General features: G+C 48.6%; 1 protein-coding gene across 1 annotated transcript in view; it reads right to left on the reverse strand.

The window, feature by feature from the left end:
- LOC121273475 (A disintegrin and metalloproteinase with thrombospondin motifs 5-like) overlaps positions 1-22,707 on the reverse strand; it is a 302,366-nt gene that overhangs the window by 188,916 nt on the left and 90,743 nt on the right. The window lies entirely within an intron of this gene.

The following is a 22,707-nucleotide window of genomic DNA, read 5'->3' on the forward strand; positions in this document are numbered from 1 at the left end:
AAGAGACACCAGTCAGTGTATAGATATCTCCCTGAGAGAGAGGGACTGAGAGACACCAGCCATTGTACAGATCTCTCCCTGAGAGAGAGGGACTGAGAGACACCAGTCAGTGTACAGGTATCTCCCTGAGAGAGAGGGACTGAGAGACATCAGTCAGTGTAAAGATATCTCCCTGAGATAGAGGGACTGAGATAGACCAGTCAGTGTACAGATATCTCCCTGAGAGCAAGGGACGGAGAGTCACCAGTTAGTGTATTGATATCAACACTGGAGAGAGGGATTGAGAAACAAAATTCAGAGTTTATTTATCGCCCGGAGAGAGAGGGACTGAGAGACACCAGTCAGTGTACAGATATCTCCCTGAAAGAGAGGGACAGAGAGACACCAGTCAGTGTACACATATCTCCCTAAGAGAGAGGGACAAGAGAACACCAGACAGTGTATATTTATCTCCCTGAGAGAGAGGGACTGCGAGACACCAGTCAGTGTACAGATATCTCACTGAGATTAAGAGGGACTGAGAGATACCAGTCAGTGTACAGCTATCTCCCTGATAAAGACAAACTGAGAGACACCAGTCAGTGTACAGATATCAAAATGAGAGAGAGGTACTGAAAGACACCAGTCAGTGTACAGATATCTCACTGAGAGAGAGAGACTGAGAGACAGCAATCAGTGTACAGATATCTCCCTGAGAGAGTGCGACTGAGAGACACCAATCAGTGAAAAGATATCACCCTGAGAGAGTGGGAATGAGAGACACCAGTCAGTGTACAGATAATCTCGCTGAGAGAGAGGGACTGAGAGACACCAGTCAGTGTACAGATATCTCCCTGAGAGAGTGGGACTGAGAGACACCAGTCAGTGTACAGATATCTCCCTGAGAGAGAGGGACTGAGAGACACCAGTCAGTGTACAGATATCTCCCTGAGAGAGAGGGACTGAGAGACACCAGTCAGTGTACGGATATCTCAGAGAGAGAGAGGGACTGAGGGACACCAGTCAGTGTACAGATATCTCCCTGAGAGAGAGGGACTGAGAGACACCAGTCAGTGTACAGATATCTCACTGAGAGAGAGGGACTGAGAGACACCAGTCAGTGTACAGATAACTCCCCGAGAGAGAGGGACTGAGAGACACCAGTCAGTGTACAGATATCTCCCTGAGAGAGAGGGACTGAGAGACACCAGTCAGTGTACAGATATCTCTCTGAGAGAGAGGGACTGAGAGACACCAGTCAGTGTACAGATATCTCTCTGAGAGAGAGGGACTGAAAGATACCCGGCAGTGTACAGATATCTCTCTGAGAGAGAGGGACTGAAAGATACCCGGCAGTGTACCGATATCTCCCTGAGAGAGAGGGACTGAGAGACACCAGTCAGTGTACAGATATCACCCTGGGAGAAAGGGACTGAGAGACACCAGACAGTGTACAGATATACCCTGAGAGAGCGGGTCTGAGAGACATGGGTCAGTGTACAGATATCTCGATGAGAGAGAGGGACTGAGAGGCACCAGTCAATGTACTGATATCTCCCTGAGAGAGAGGGACTGAGAGACACCATTCATTGTCCAGGTATCTCCCTGAGAGATAGGGACTGAGATACACCAGTCAGTGTACAGATATCTCTTTGTGAGAGATGGTCTGAGAGACACCAGTCAGTGTACAGATATCTCCCTGAGAGAGACTGAGTGAGAGTCACCAGCTATTGTACAGATATCTCCCTGTGAGAGAGGGGACTGAGAGACACCAGTCAGTGCACAGATATCTCACTGAGAGAGAGGGACTGAAGAACATCAGTCTGTGTAAAGATATCTCCCTGAGATAGAGGGACTGAGAGAGACCAGTGAGTGTACAGATATCTCCCTGATAGAGACGGACTGAGAGAGACCAGTCAGTGTACAGATATCTCCCTGATAGAGACGGACCGAGAGATACCTGTCAGTGTACAGACGTCTCACTGACAGAGAGGAGACTGAGAGACACCTGTCAGTGTAGAGATATCTCCCTGAGAGAGAGGGATAAAGAGACACCAGTCAGTGTATAGATATCTCCCTGAGAGAGAGGGATTGAGAGACACCAGTCAGTGTACAGATATCTCCCTGAGAGAGAGGGACTGAGAGTCACCAGACATTGTACAGATATCTCCCTGAGAGAGAGGGGACTGAGAGACACCAGTCAGTGTACAGGTATCTCCCTGAGAGAGAGGGACTGAGAGACATCAGTCAGTGTAAAGATATCTCCCTGAGATAGAGGGACTGAGATAGACCAGTCAGTGTACAGATATCTCCCTGAGAGCAAGGGACGGAGAGTCACCAGTTAGTGTATTGATATCAACACTGGAGAGAGGGATTGAGAAACAAAATTCAGAGTTTATTTATCGCCCGGAGAGAGAGGGACTGAGAGACACCAGTCAGTGTACAGATATCTCCCTGAAAGAGAGGGACAGAGAGACACCAGTCAGTGTACACATATCTCCCTAAGAGAGAGGGACAAGAGAACACCAGACAGTGTATATTTATCTCCCTGAGAGAGAGGGACTGCGAGACACCAGTCAGTGTACAGATATCTCACTGAGATTAAGAGGGACTGAGAGATACCAGTCAGTGTACAGCTATCTCCCTGATAAAGACAAACTGAGAGACACCAGTCAGTGTACAGATATCTCCCTGAGAGAGAGATACTGAGAGACACCAGTCAGTGCACAGATATCAAAATGAGAGAGAGGTACTGAAAGACACCAGTCAGTGTACAGATATCTCACTGAGAGAGAGAGACTGAGAGACAGCAATCAGTGTACAGATATCTCCCTGAGAGAGTGGGACTGAGAGACACCAGTCAGTGTACAGATAATCTCCCTGAGAGAGAGGGACTGAGAGAAACCAGTCAGTGTACAGATATCTCCCTGAGAGAGTGGGACTGAGAGACACCAGTCAGTGTACAGATATCTCCCTGAGAGAGAGGGACTGAGAGACACCAGTCAGTGTACAGATGTCTCCCTGAGAGAGAGGGACTGAGAGACACCAGTCAGTGTACGGATATCTCAGAGAGAGAGAGGGACTGAGGGACACCAGTCAGTGTACAGATAACTCCCCGAGAGAGAGGGACTGAGAGACACCAGTCAGTGTACAGATATCTCTCTGAGAGAGAGTGACTGAAAGATACCCGGCAGTGTACAGATATCTCTCTGAGAGAGAGGGACTGAAAGATACCCGGCAGTGTACCGATATCTCCCTGAGAAAGAGAGGGACTGAGAGACACCAGTCAGTGTACAGGTATCTCCCTGAGAGAGATGATCTCCCTGAGAGAGAGTGACTGTGAGACACCAGTCAGTGTACAGATATCCCTCTGAGAGAGAGAGACTGAGAGACACCACTCATTGTCCAGGTATCTCCCTAAGAGATAGGGACTGAGAGACACCAGTCAGTGTATAGATATCTCCCTGAGAGAGAGGGACTGAGAGTCACCAGCCAGTGTACAGATATCGCCTTGAGAGAGAGGGACTGAGAGACACCAGTCACCGTACAGGTATCTCCCTGAGAGAGAGGGACTGAGAGACACCAGTCAGTGCACAGACATCTCACTGAGAGAAAGGGACTGAGAGACACCAGTCAGTGTACTGGTATTTCCCAGAGAGAGAGGGACTGAGAGACACCAGTCAGTGTACAGATATCTCTCTGAGTGAGAGGGACTGTGAGAAACCAGTCAGTGTACAGATATCTCCCTGAGAGAGAGGGACTGAGAGACACCAGTCAGTGTACAGATATCTCCCTGAGAGAGAGGGATGGAGAGACACCAGTCAGTGTACAGACATCTCCCTGACAGAGAGGGAACTGAGAGACACCTGTCAGTGTATAGATATCTCCCTGAGAGAGAGGGACTAGGAGTCACCAGCCAGTGTACAGATATCTCCTTGAGAGAGAGGGACTGAGAGACACCAGTCACTGTACAGATATCTCCCGGAGAGAGAGGGACTGAGAGACACCAGTCAATTTACAGTTATCACCGTGAGTGAGAGGGACTGAGAGACACCAGTCAGTGTACAGATATCTCCCTGAAAGAGAGGGACTGAGAGACACCAGCCAGTGTACAGATATCTCCCTGAGAAAGAGGGGACTGAGAGACACGAGTAAGTGTACAGTTATCTCCCTGAGAGAGGGGGACTGAGAGACAGCAGTGTACAGAAATCTCCCTAATAGATTGGGACAGAAAGACACCAGTCAGTGTACAGATATCTCCCTGAGAGAGAGAGGGGGGCTGAGAGACACCAGTCAGTGTACAGTTATCTCACTGAGAGATATGATCTCCCTGAGAGAGAGTGACTGAGAGACTCCATTCAGTGTACAGATATCTCCCGGAGTGAGAGGGTCTGAGCGACACCAGTCAGTGTGCAGATATCTCCCGGAGTGAGAGGGTCTGAGCGACACCAGTAAGTGTACAGATATCGCCCTGAGAGAGAGGGGACTGAGGGACACCAATCAATGTACAGATATCTCCCTGAGAGAGAGGGACTGAGAGACACCAGTCAGTGTACAGATATCTCCCTGAGAGATATGATCTCCCTGAGAGAGAGTGACTGAGAGGCAACAGTCAGTGTACAGATATCTCCCTGAGAGAGAGGGACTGAGAGACACCGGTCAGTGTACAGATATCTCCCTGAGAGAGAGGGACTGAGAGACACCAGTCAGTGTACAGATATCTCCCTGAGAGAGAGGGACTGAGAGACACCAGTCAGTGTACAGATATCTCCCTGAGAGAGGGACTGAGAGACACCAGTCAGTGTACAGATATCTCATTGAGAGAGAGGGACTGAGAGACACCAGTCAGTGTACAGATATCTCACTGAGTGAGAGGGACTGAGAGGCACCAGTCAGTGTAGAGATATCTCCCTGAGAGAGAAGGACTGAGAGACACCAGTCAGTGTACAGATATCTCCCTGAGAGAGAATGACTGAGAGACACCAGTCAGTGTACAGATATCTCCCGGAGTGAGAGGGTCTGAGCGACACCAGTCAGTGTACAGATATCTCACTGAGAGTAAGGGACTGAGAGACACCAGTCAGTGTACAGATATCTCACTGAGTGAGAGGGACTGAGAGGCACCAGTCAGTGTAGAGATATCTCCCTGAGAGAGAGTGACTGAGAGACACCAGTCAGTGTACAGATATCTCCCTGAGAGAGAGGGTCTTAGAGACACCAGTCAGTGTGCATACATCTCCCAGAGAGAGAGGGGACTGAGGGACACCAACCAGTGTACATTTATCTCATTGAGAGTGAGGGACTGAGCGACACCAGTCAGTGTACAGATATCTCCCTGAGAGAGAGGGACCGTGAGGCACCAGTCAGTGTACAGATATCTCCCTGAGAGAGAGGGACTGAGAGACACCAGTCAGTGTACAGATATCTCCCTGAGAGAGAGGGACTGAGAGACACCAGTCAGTGTACAGATATCTCCCTGAGAGAGACGGACTGAGAGACACCAGTCAGCGTACAGATATCTACCTGAGAGAGGGACTGAGAGACACCAGTCAGTGTACAGATATCTCCCTGAGAGAGATGGACTGAGAGACACCAGTCAGTGTACAGATATCTCCCTGAGAGATATGATCTCCCTGAGATAGAGGGACTGAGAGACACCAGTCAGTGTACAGATATCTCACTGAGAGAGAGGGACTGAGAGACACCAGTCAGTGTACAGATATCTCCCGGAGAGAGAGGGTCTGTGAGAAACAAGTCAGTGTACAGATATCTCCCTGAGAGGGAGGGTCTTAGAGACACCAGTCAGTGTGCATATATCTCCCAGAGAGAGAGGGGACTGAGGGACACCAACCAGTGTACATTTATCTCCTTGAGAGTGAGGGACTGAGCGACACCAGTCAGTGTACAGATATCGCATTGAGAGAGGGGGACTGAGAGACACCAGTCAGTGTACAGATATCTCCCTGAGAGAGAGGGACTGAGAGACACCAGTCAGTGTACAGATATCTCCCTGAGAGAGAGGGACTGAGAGACACCAGTCAGTGTACAGATATCTCCCAGAGAGAGGGGGACTGAGAGACACCAGTCATTGTACAGATATCTCCCCGAGAGAGAGGGACTGAGAGACACCGGTCAGTGTACAGATATCGCCCTGAGAGAGGGGGACTGAGAGACACCAGTCAGTGTACAGATATCTCCCTGAGAGAGAGGGACTGAGAGACACCAGTCAGTGTACACATATCTCCCTGAGAGAGAGCGACTGAGAGACACCAGTCAGTGTACAGATATCTCCCTGTGAGAGAGGCACTGAGAGACACCAGTCTTTGTCCAGGTATCTCCTTGAGAGAGAGAGGTACTGAGAGACACCAGTCACTGTACTGATATCTCCCTGACAGAGAGGGGACTGAGAGACACATTTCACTTAATATATATCTCCCTGAGAGAGAGGGACTGAGTGACACCAGTCAGTGTACAGATATCTCCCTGAGAGAGAGGGACAGAGTGACACCAGTCAGTGTACAGATATCTCCGTGACTGAGAGAAACTGAGAGACACCAGCAATTGTACAGATTACTACATCAGAGTGTGTGACTGAGATATACCACTTGGTGTACAGACATCTCCCTGAGAGAGAGGGACTGAGAGACACCGATCAGTGTACAGATATCTCGCTAAGAGAGGGAGAGGGACTGAGAGATACCAGTCAGTGTACAGATATCTCGCTAAGAGAGGGAGAGGGACTGAGAGATACCAGTCAGTGTACAGATATCTCCCTGAGAGAGCGGGTCTGAGAGACACCAGTCAGTGTACAGATATCTCTCTGAGAGAGAGGGACTGAGAGGCACCAGTCAGTGTACAGATATCTCCCTGAGAGAGAGGGACCGAGAGACACCGGTCAGTGTACAGATATCTCCCTGAGAGAGAGGGACTGAGATACACCGGTCAGTGTACAGATATCTCACTGAGAGAGAGGGACTGAGAGACACCAGTCAGTTTACAGATATCTCCCTGACAGAGAGGTGACTGAGAGACTCCTGTCAGTGTACAGATATCTCCCTGAGAGAGAGGGACTGAGAGACACCAGTCAGTGTACAGATATCTCTCTGAGAGAGAGGGACTGAGAGGCACCAGTCAGTGTACAGATATCTCCCTGAGAGAGAGGGACCGAGAGGCACCGGTCAGTGTACAGATATCTCCCTGAGAGAGAGGGACTGAGAGACACCGGTCAGTGTACAGATATCTCCCTGAGAGAGAGGGGCTGAGAGACACCAGTCAGGTTACAGTTATCTCACTGAGAGAGAGGTACTGAGAGACACCAGTCAGTGTACAGATATCTCCCTGAGAGAGAGGGACTGAGAGACACCAGTCATTGTACAGTTATCTCCCTGAGAGATATGATCTCCCTGAGAGAGAATGACTGAGAGACACCAGTCAGTGTACAGATATCTCCCTGAGAGAGAGGGTCTGAGAGACACCAGTCAGTGTACAGCTATCTCCATGACTGGTTTTGTTTTCATGTTTTTAAAATTCTGTGGCAACCCTTATCTGGTACTTTTTGAGCCAGAATTTTTAGTTTAGGTTTGGAGTCTCTGGCGTTTGTTTCATGTTTTAACAAGCTGACAGGCTAATAATAAACGTCTGTTCACTCAAGTTTCAGATCCCTGTGGTTTCCTTAATATTTTATGGCTTTTTTTCTGCAGAGAGGAATGTCATTTGACCTAATTCCCCAAGAAGCAATCGGGAGACTGAAAGATTGAGATTGGAGTTGAGACAGAGACAGTGAGAGAGATAGATAGAGAGGCAGACAGATAGATAGTGAGAGTGATAGACACAGAGACAGAGGCAGAGAGAGAGAGGCAGAGTGATAAGAGGGAGAGTTGGATAGAGAGAGATTGAGAGCGAGAGAGAGAGACAGAGTGGGAGAGATAGAGAGACAGTGGCAGGTAGAGAGAGTGAGTTAGAGAGAGAGAGAGACAGAGTGGGAGAGATAGAGAGACAGTGGCAGCTAGAGAGAGGGAGTTAGAGAGAGAGACAGACAGAGTGGGAGAGATAGAGAGACAGTGGCAGGTAGAGAGAGGGATTTAGACAGAGAGAGAGACACACAGAGTGGGAGAGATAGTGAGACAGTGGCAGGTAGAGAGAGGGAGTTAGAGAGAGACAGAGAGAGAGACAGAGTGGGAGAGATAGAGAGACAATGGCAGGTAGAGAGAGGGATTTAGAGAGAGAGAGAGACACACAGAGTGGGAGAGATAGTGAGACAGTGGCAGGTAGAGAGAGGGAGTTAGAGAGAGACGGAGAGAGAGACAGAGTGGGAGAGATAGAGAGACAGTGGCAGGTAGAGAGAGTGAGTTAGAGAGAGAGAGAGACAGAGTGGGAGAGATAGAGAGACAGTGGCAGGTAGAGAGTGGGAGTTAGAGAGAGAGACAGACAGAGTGGGAGAGATAGTGAGACAGTGGCAGGTAGAGAGAGTGAGTTAGAGAGAGACAGAGAGAGACAGACAGAGTGGGAGAAATAGAGAGACAGTGGCAGGTAGAGAGAGGGAGTTAGATAGAGTGTGGGAGAGATAAAGAGACAGTGGCAGGTAGAGAGAGTGAGTTAGAGAGAGAGAGAGAGACAGAGTGGGAGAGATAGAGAGACAGTGGCAGGTAGAGAGAGGTAGTTAGAGAGAGAGACAGACAGAGTGGGAGAGATAGAGAGACAGTGGCAGGTAGAGAGAGGGAGTTAGAGAAAGACAGAGAGAGAGAGACAGAGTGGGAGAGATAGAGAGACAGTGGCAGGTAGAGAGAGGGAGTTAGAGAGAGAGAGAGGGAGAGACAGGGTGGGAGCGATAAAGAGACAGTGGCAGGTAGAGAGAGTGAGTTAGAGAGAGAGCGAGAGAGAGACAAGGTGGGAGCGATAAAGAGACAGTGACAGGTAGAGAGAGTGAGTTAGAGAGAGACAGAGAGAGACAGAGAGACAGAGTGGGAGAGATAGAGAGACAGTGGCTGGTAGACGGAGTTAGAGAGAGACAGAGAGACAGAGTGGGAGAGATAGAGAGACAGTGGCAGGTAGAGAGAGTGAGTTAGAGAGAGAGAGAGACAGAGTGGGAGAGATAGAGAGACAGTGGCAGGTAGAGAGAGTGAGTTGGCGAGAGACAGAGAGACAGAGTGCGAGAGAGAGAGAGACAGTGACAGGTAGAGAGAAGGAGTTAGAGAGAGAGACAGAGAGACAGAGTAGGAGAGATAAAGAGACAGTGGCAGGTAGAGAGTGGGAGTTAGAGAGAGAGACAGACAGAGTGGGAGAGATAGTGAGACCGTGGCAGGTAGAGAGAGTGAGTTAGAGAGAGACAGAGAGAGACAGACAGAGTGGGAGAAATAGAGAGAAAGTGGCAGGTAGAGAGAGGGAGTTAGAGAGAGTGTGGGAGAGATAAAGAGACAGTGGCAGGTAGAGAGAGTGAGTTAGAGAGAGAGACAGACAGAGTGGGAGAGATAGAGAGACAGTGGTTGGTAGAGAGAGGGAGTTAGAGAGAGAGACAGACAGAGTGGGAGAGATAGAGAGACAGTGGCAGGTAAAGAGAGTGAGTTAGAGAGAGAGAGAGACAGAGTGGGAGAGATAAAGAGACAGTGGCTGGTAGAGAGTGGGAGTTAGAGATAGAGAGAGAGACAGAGTGGGAGAGATAGAGAGACAGTGGCAGGTAGAGAGTGGGAGTTAGAGAGAGACAGAGAGAGAAAGACAGAGAGGGAGTTAGAGAGAGAGACAGAGAGAGAGAGACAGAGTGGGAGAGAGAGAGAGACAGAGAGAGAGAGACAGACAGAGAGAGACAGAGTGGGGGAGAGAGAGAGACAGAGAGAGAGAGACAGGGTGGGAGTGAGACTGAGGGAGATGGGCACAGATGAAGACAGAGAGATAGAGTGTCAGAGTGAGACAGGGAGAATCAGAGACAGAGAAAGAGACAGTGAGAGAGGGACAGAGAGAGAGAGAGAGAGAGAGAGACGGACAGAGAGAGAGAGGGTGAGAGACTTTTTTAGAGGTAGAGAGAAGAGACACAGAGCGGGTTAGAGATAGCGAGAGATTGACAGGCATTGAGAGTGAGAGAGTGTGTGACAGGGAGAGAATGTGTGAGAGGGAGAGAGAGAGAGAGAGAGAATCCTGATTGTTAGTGATATCTTTCCTCCTGCTTCTCGGTGTCACGTGACTGTTCTGTTGAATGTTTCCCCAACATGGGTGATCCAGAGGGTGGAGCTTTCTAGTTGTGGATCTGGTTCAAGTGGATAGCTTCTTAAAGAGCTCTGCAAATGACTTTCCCTGTTTCCAGTGAGGGACCTTGTCCTCTGTATCCAGTCAGGGCGGGGAGGGTGAGAAAGCCCTGACGCTGCCCCTTACCCTGGTGAGTGGGGAGGGCATCCGTCCTTAATGGAGGGGAGGGAAACACACTGACCGGTCCTGGGGCCCTCTGGCCGCTCTCCGGCACAGACTGTCCAGCTTCGGACAGGTCCGCGGGAGACGGGATCCAGCCCGTGGAGATTGTAGCACCAGCGGAGGAGAAGCAGAGCGCAATTCCCTTCAGAGTCCATGGTACTGAGGCACATGGGGTCTCACCCCCACCACCACCACCACCCCCCCCCCCACCCCCCACAAGCCTTCAGGGTCCCGAGTGCACCGTTTAACTCTCCGGAGTGACTGTCGGTCCGGAGAACGCCGTGGGAACAGCGTCCAGCCATGGGGAGGCGCTGGCAGAGCGTGGCGTGGCTCCCCGGCTGGTGGTGGGTCAGCTCCGGCCGGGAGCGGTGCCCAGGCCAGCGGGACACGGCCAAAGCAGGAAAGGCCAAGGAAGCGGCTCCGGAGAGAAACAGGTCACCGGAGCGAGGGAGAGGGTAAAACCACAGAGCTGCTACCTGCAGCTTCGAGCAGGCGGAAAGACATTACTGCCACACTCACACACACTCACTCACAGTCACACTCACTCACACTCACACTCACTCACACACTCACTAACACTAACACTCACACTCACACACACTCACTCACACTCACACTCACTCACACTCACTCACACTCACACTCACACTCACTCACACACTCACTAACACTCACACTCACACCCACTCACTCACACTCACACTCACTCACACTCACTCACACTCACACTCACTCACACTCACTAACACTCACACTCACACTCACACACACTCACACACACACTCACACTCAATCACATTCAAACTCACTCACATACACACACACACTCACACTCACATACACGCAGTCACACTCACATTCACTCACATTCACGCTCACTCACACTCACTCACAATCACACACACTCACTCACACACTCACTTACACTCACACTCACACACACACACTCACACTCACACTCACATTCACTCACACTCACTCACACACTCACTCACACTCACACTCACTCACTCACACTCAAACTCACACACTCACACTCACACACACACTCACACACTCTCACTCACACTCACACACTCACTCACATTCACACTCACACACACTCACGCTCACACTCACACCCACACTCACACACACACACTCACAATCATTCACACACTCACACATACTCACACACACTCACACACACACTCACACTCACACTCACACCCACACTCACACACTCACACACACTCACTCACACACACACACATTCACACACTCACTCACACTCACACTCACTCACACACACACACACACACACTCACACACACTCACACTCACTCACTCACACACACACACACACTCACTCACTGACACTCACACACTCACACTCACACTCACACACACTCACACTCACACACACACTCACACGCTCACACTCACACACACATTCACACTCACACTCACTCACACACACACACACTCACACTCACACACACTCACACACACGCACACATTCACTCAGACTCACTCACACACTCACTCACACTCACACTCACTCACACTCACACACTCACACTCACACTCATACTCACACACACATTCACACACACATTCACACACACTCACTCACACTCACACACACTCACACTCACTCACACACACTCACTCTCACTCACTGACACTCACACTCACACACACATACACACACACACACTCACTCACACTCACATATACACATACACACACACACTCACACTCACATATACACATACACATACACACACACATACTCACTCACACTCACACACACTCACTCACACTCACACACACACTCACTCACACTCACACACATTCACACTCACACACTCTCACACACAACCACTCACACACAATCACTCACATACACACACACTCACACACACTCACTCACATACATGCACACTCACACACATTCACTCATACTCACACACTCAAAAACACTCACACTCACACACACACACACTCATGTACACACATTCACACACACAAACACTCACACTCACACACACACTCACAGACACACACACAATCACAAACACTCACACACACATTCACACATACACACACTCATTCACACTCACACACATACACTCACTCACACTCACACACACTCATACCCACTCACACTCACACACACTCACACTCACACTCACACTCACACACACTCACACTCTCACACACACTCACTCACTCTCTCACACACACACTCACAGTCACACTCACACACACTCACACTCACACACACTCACACACACACATTCACTCACACTCACAAACACTCACACTCACACACACACTCTCACTCACACTCACACACACTCAGTCACACACACTCACACTCACTCACACTCACACACACTCACTCACACACACTGACACACTCACACACACATATATACACACACACACTCACTCACACTCACATACACACATACACACTCACACTCACATATACACATACACTCACACACACTCACTCAAACTCACACACATACACTCACACACACTCAAACACACTCACACACACTCACTCACACTCACTCACACTCACATACACTCACTCACTCACACTCACACACACTCACACACTCACACTGCCACACACACTCACACACACACACTCACACTCACACACTCACACTCAGTCACACACACTCACTCACACTCACTGACACTCACTCACACTCACACACACACACACACACACACTCACGCTCACATATACACATACACACACACACTCACACTCACATATACACATACACATACACACATACATACTCACTCACACTCACACTCACACACACTCACTCACACTCACACACACACACACTGACACTCACACACATTCACACTCACACACTCTCACACACACTCACACTCACACACAATCAATCACACGCACACACACTCACAAACACTCACTCACAATCGCACACACACACTCACTCACTCTCACACATTCTCTCACTCACACTCACACACACAGTCACACACACTCTCACATACATGCACACTCACACACATTCACTCATACTCACACACTCACAAACACTCACACTCACACACACACTCACACACACATTCACACACACAAACACTCACACTCACACACACTCACAGACACTCACACACTCACAAACACACACACACTCATTCACACTCACACACACACTCACTCACACTCACACACACTCATATTCACTCACACTCACACACACTCACACTCACACTCACACACACTCACACTCCCACTCCCACTCACACACACACTCTTCACACACACACACACTCACACTCACACACACTCACACACACACATTCACTCACACTCACACACACACACTCACACACACACATTCACTCACACTCACAAACACTCACACTCACACACACTCACATATACACATACACACACTCACATATACACATACACTCACACACACACTCACTCACACTCACACACACTCACACTCTCACACACACTCACACACTCACAAACACTCACACACACTCACACACACACTCACTCACACTCACACACACTCACTCGCACTCACACACACTCACTCACACTCACACACATTCACACTCACACTCACACACACTCACACTCACACACAATAACTCACACGCACACACACTCACACACTCACTCACACTCTAACACACACACACTCACTCACTCTCACACACACTCTCTCACTCAAACTCACACACTCACACAAACACTCACACTCACACACACTCACACACATTCACTCACACTCACACACTCACACTCACACACACACACTCACACTCACACACACACACACACACTCACACTCACACACACACACTCACACGCACTCACACTCACACACTCACACACTCAAAAACACTCACACTCACACACATTCACACACACACTCACATACACAATCACACACACTCACTCACACTCACACATTCACGCGCACTCAGTCACACACACTCACACTCACTCACACTCACACACATTCACTCACACACACTCACACTCACTCACACTCACACAAACATATATACACACACACTCTCACTCACACTCACATATACATATACACACAGACTCACTCACACTCACACGCACACACCTTCCACACACACATAAACACTCACACATTCGCACACACTCACACACACTCACTCACACACACACTCACTCACATACACTCACTCACACTCACTGACACTCACTTGCACTCAAATATACACACACACTCACTCACACTCACACATACACATACACTCACACACACACTCACTCACACTCACACACACTCACACACTCACACACACACACAATCACTCAAACTCACACACTCACACATACTCACTCACACTCACCCACTCATACTCACTCACACTCACACTCACACACACTCACTCACATGCACACTCACACACACACTCACACTCACACATACACTCACTCACTCTCACACACACTCTCTCAATCACACTCACTCACTCACACTCACATTCGCACACACACTCACACACACTCACACGCACACACCTTCCACACACGCACACATAAACACACACACACGCACACACACTCACTCACACTCACACACACTCACTCTCACTCACTGACACTCACTCACACTCACACACATACACACACACACTCACTCACACTCACATATACACATACACACACGCACTCACACTCACATATACACATAAACTCACACACACATACTCACTCACACTCACACACACACACACTCACTCACACACACACTCACTCACACTCACACACACTCACACAATCACACTCACACTCACACACACACACTCACACTCACACACACTCACACTCACACACACACTCACTCACACACACACACACACACTCTCACACACTCACACTCTCACACACTCACACACACACTCACACACACTCACACACACACACATTCACTCACACTCACACACACACACACACACTCACACACACACATTCACTCACACTCACACACACACACTCACACACACTCACACACACACACATTCACTCACACTCACAAACACTCACACTCACACACACTCACATATACACATGCACACACACACTCACATATACACATGCACTCACACACACACACTCACTCACACTCACACACACACACACACTCACACTCACTCAAACACACTCACACACACTCACTCACACTCACACACTCACACTAACACTCACTCACTCACAGTCACACACACGCACACACTCACACTGCCACACACACACTCACACACACTCACTCACACTCACTCACACTCACACTCACACTCACACACTCACTCACACTCACATGCACACTCACTCATACCCACACACTCATACACACTCACTCACACACACTCACACACACTCACACGCACACACCTTCCACACACACATAAACACTCACACATTCACACACACTCACTCACACTCACACACACTCACTCACACACACACTCACTCACACACACTCACTCACACTCACTGACACTCACTCGCACTCAAATATACACACACACTCACTCACACTCACACATATACATACACTCACACTCACACTCACTCACACTCACACACTCTCACACACACAATCACTCACACTCACACACTCACACACACTCACTCACACTCACCCACTCATACTCATTCACACTCACACTCACACACACTCACTCACATGCACACTCACACACACACTCACACTCACACACACTTACTCACTCTCACACACACTCTCTCACTCAAACTCACACACTCACACACACTCACACTCACACACACTCACTCACACACACACTCAGACACACTCACTCACACTCACTCACACTCACACACATTCACTCACACACACTGACACTCACAATCACACACACATATATACACACACACACTCACTCACTCACATATACACATACACACACAGACTCACTCACATTGACATATACACATACACTCACACACACCCACTCACTCACACTCACACACACTCACACACACTCACTCACACTCACACACACTCACACACACTCACTCACACATACTCACACACACCTTCCACACGCACACATAAACACACACACATTCACACACACTCACTCACACTCACACACACACACTCACTCACACACAGTCATTCTCACTCACTGACACTCACTCGCACTCAAATATACACACACACTCACTCACACTCACACATACATACACTCACACACACACTCACACACTCACACACACACTCACACACTCACACAAACACACACAATCACTCAAACTCACACACTCACGCACACTCACTCACACTCACCCACTCATACTCACTCACACTCACACACACTCACTCACATGCACACTCACACACTCACACACACACTCACACTCACACATACACTCACTCACTCTCACACACACTCTCTCACTCACACTCACTCACACTCACTGACTCACACTCACATTCGCACACACACTCACACACACTCACACACACACACCTTCCACACACACACACATAAACACACACACATTCACACAAACTCACTCACACTCACACACACTCACTCTCACTCACTGACACTCACTCACACTCACACACATACACACACACACTCACTCACACTCACATATACACATACACACACGCACTCACACTCACATTTATACATACACTCACACACACATACTCACTCACACTCACACACACACACTCACTCACACACACACACACTCACACTCACACACACTCACACACACTCACACTCACACACAATCACTCACCCGCACGCACACGCACACACACACTCACACACACTCGCACTCACACTCACACACACACACTCACTCACTCTCACACACACTCTCTCACTCACACACACACACACACACTCACACTCACATATACACATACACTCACATACACATACTCACTCACATACATGCACACTCACACACATTCACTCACACTCACACACTCACAAACACTCACACTCACACACACACTCACGCACACACATTCACACACACAAACACTCACACTCACACACACTCACACACACACACTCACTCACACTCACACACACTCATACTCACTCACACACACAATCACACACACTCACACTCACACACACACTCACACTCACACACACTCACACTCACACACACACTCACTCACACACACACACACTCACACTCTCACACACTCACACACACACACATTCACTCACACTCACACACACGCACACACACTCACACACACACATTCACTCACACTCACACACACACACTCACACACTCACACACACACATTCACTCACACTCACACAAACACACACACACACACAATCACTCACACTCACACACTCACACACACTCACTCACACTCACCCACTCATACTCACTCACACTCACACTCACACACACTCACTCACATGCACACTCACACACACACTCACACTCACACATACACTCCCTAACTCTCACACACACTCTCTCACTCACACTCACTCACACTCACACACACTCACTCACACTCTCACATAATCACACACACACTTACACTCACACAAACTCACTCACACGCACACACACTCACACACACTCACACACACTCACTCAAACTGACACTCACTCACACTCACACACACATATACACACACATTCACTCACACTTACTCACACTCACATATACACACACACACATACACTCATTCACTCTCACATACACTCTCTCACTCACACTCACACACACACACTCACACTCACATAAACACACACAGACACACTCACACTCATATATACACATACACTCACAAACACACACACTCACATAAACACATACACACACACTCACTCACAGTCACATATACACATACACTCATTCACTCACACTAACACTCACACACACACTCACTCACACTCACACACACTTACTCACTCTCACACACACTCTCTCACTCAAACTCACACACACACACACTCACACTCACACACACTCACTCACACACACACTCAGACACACTCACTCACACTCACTCACACTCACACACATTCATTCACACACACTGACACTCACACTCACACACACATATATACACACACACACTCACTCACTCACATATACACATACACACACAGACTCACTCACACTGACATATACACATACACACACACACCCACTCACTCACACTCACACACACTCACACACACTCACTCACACTCACACACTCTCACACACACTCACTCACTCAAACGCACACTCACTCACACACAGTCATTCTCACTCACTGACACTCACTCGCACTCAAATATACACACACACACTCACTCACACTCACACATACACATACACTCACACACACACTCACACACTCACACACACACTCACACACTCACACACACACACACACAATCACTCAAACTCACACACTCACACACACTCACTCACACTCACCCACTCATACTCACTCACACTCACACACACTCACTCACATGCACACTCACACACTCACACACACACTCATACTCACACATACACTCACTCACTCTCACACACACTCTCTCACTCACACTCACTCACACTCACTCACTCACACTCACATTCGCACACACACTCACACACACTCACACGCACACACCTTCCACACACACACACATAAACACACACACATTCACACACACTCACTCACACTCACACACACTCACTCACATGCACACTCACAAACTCACACACACACTCACACTCACACATACACTTACTCACTCTCACACACACTCTCTCACTCACACTCACTCACACTCACTCACTCACACTCACATTCGCACACACACTCACACGCACACACCTTCCACACACACACATAAACACACACACATTCACACACACTCACTCACACTCACACACACTCACTCACACTCACTAACACTCACACTCACACTCACACACACTCACACACACACTCACACTCAATCACATTCAAACTCACTCACATACACACACACACTCACACTCACATACACGCAGTCACACTCACATTCACTCACATTCACGCTCACTCACACTCACTCACACTCACACACACTCACTCACACACTCACTTACACTCACACTCACACACACACACTCTCACTCACACTCACATTCACTCACACTCACTCACACTCACACTCACTCACTCACACTCACACTCACTCACACACTCACTAACGCTAACACTCACACTCACACACACTCACTCACACTCACACTCACTCACACTCACTCACACTCACACTCACACTCACTCACACACTCACTAACACTCACACTCACACCCACTCACTCACACTCACACTCACTCACACTCACTCACACTCACACTCACACACACTCACTAACACTCACACTCACACTCACACACACTCACACACACACTCACACTCAATCACATTCAAACTCACTCACATACACACACACACTCACACTCACATACACGCAGTCACACTCACATTCACTCACATTCACGCTCACTCACACTCACTCACAATCACACACACTCACTCACACACTCACTTACACTCACACTCACACACACACACTCACACTCACACTCACATTCACTCACACTCACTCACACACTCACTCACACTCACACTCACTCACTCACACTCAAACTCACACACTCACACTCACACACACACTCACACACTCTCACTCACACTCACACACTCACTCACATTCACACTCACACACACTCACGCTCACACTCACACCCACACTCACACACACACACTCACAATCATTCACACACTCACACATACTCACACACACTCACACACACACTCACACTCACACCCACACTCACACACTCACACACACTCACTCACACACACACACATTCACACACTCACTCACACTCACACACACTCACACACACACACACACTCACACACACTCACACTCACTCACTCACACACACACACACACTCATTCACTGACACTCACACACTCACACTCACACTCACACACACTCACACTCACACACACACTCACACGCTCACACTCACACACACATTCACACTCACACTCACTCACACACACACACTCACACTCACACACACTCACACACACGCACACATTCACTCAGACTCACTCACACACTCACTCACACTCACACTCACTCACACTCACACACTCACACTCACACTCATACTCACACACACATTCACACACACATTCACACACACTCACTCACACTCACACACACTCACACTCACTCACACACACTCACTCTCACTCACTGACACTCACACTCACACACACATACACACACACACACTCACTCACACTCACATATACACATACACACACACACTCACACTCACATATACACATAGACATACACACACACATACTCACTCACACTCACACACACTCACTCACACTCACACACACACTCACTCACACTCACACACATTCACACTCACACACTCTCACACACAACCACTCACACACAATCACTCACATACACACACACTCACACACACTCACTCACATACATGCACACTCACACACATTCACTCATACTCACACACTCAAAAACACTCACACTCACACACACACACACTCATGTACACACATTCACACACACAAACACTCACACTCACACACACACTCACAGACACACACACAATCACAAACACTCACACACACATTCACACATACACACACTCATTCACACTCACACACATACACTCACTCACACTCACACACACTCATACCCACTCACACTCACACACACTCACACTCACACTCACACTCACACACACTCACACTCTCACACACACTCACTCACTCTCTCACACACACACTCACAGTCACACTCACACACACTCACAGTCACACACACTCACACACACATTCACTCACACTCACAAACACTCACACTCACACACACACTCTCACTCACACTCACACACACTCAGTCACACACACTCACACTCACTCACACTCACACACACTCACTCACACACACTGACACACTCACACACACATATATACACACACTCACTCACACTCACATACACACATACACACTCACACTCACATATACACATACACTCACACACACTCACTCAAACTCACACACATACACTCACACACACTCAAACACACTCACACACACTCACTCACACTCACTCACACTCACATACACTCACTCACTCACACTCACACACACTCACACACTCACACTGCCACACACACTCACACACACACACTCACACTCACTCACACTCACACACTCACACTCAGTCACACACACTCACTCACACTCACTGACACTCACTCACACTCACACACACACACACACACACACTCACGCTCACATATACACATACACACACACACTCACACTCACATATACACATACACATACACACATACATACTCACTCACACTCACACTCACACACACTCACTCACACTCACACACACACACTGACACTCACACACATTCACACTCACACACTCTCACACACACTCACACTCACACACAATCAATCACACGCACACACACTCACAAACACTCACTCACAATCGCACACACACACTCACTCACTCTCACACATTCTCTCACTCACACTCACACACACAGTCACACACACTCTCACATACATGCACACTCACACACATTCACTCATACTCACACACTCACAAACACTCACACTCACACACACACTCACACACACACATTCACACACACAAACACTCACACTCACACACACTCACAGACACTCACACACTCACAAACACACACACACTCATTCACACTCACACACACACTCACTCACACTCACACACACTCATATTCACTCACACTCACACACTCACACTCACACTCACACACACTCACACTCCCACTCCCACTCACACACACACTCTTCACACACACACACACTCACACTCACACACACTCACACACACACATTCACTCACACTCACACACACACACTCACACACACACACATTCACTCACACTCACAAACACTCACACTCACACACACTCACATATACACATACACACACTCACATATACACATACACTCACACACACACTCACTCACACTCACACACACTCACACTCTCACACACACTCACACACTCACAAACACTCACACACACACTCACACACACACTCACTCACACTCACACACACTCACTCGCACTCACACACACTCACTCACACTCACACACATTCACACTCACACTCACACACACTCACACTCACACACAATAACTCACAC

The sequence above is a fragment of the Carcharodon carcharias genome (genome assembly GCF_017639515.1).
Source record: "Carcharodon carcharias isolate sCarCar2 chromosome 24 unlocalized genomic scaffold, sCarCar2.pri SUPER_24_unloc_1, whole genome shotgun sequence".
Classification (NCBI taxonomy): domain Eukaryota; kingdom Metazoa; phylum Chordata; class Chondrichthyes; order Lamniformes; family Lamnidae; genus Carcharodon; species Carcharodon carcharias.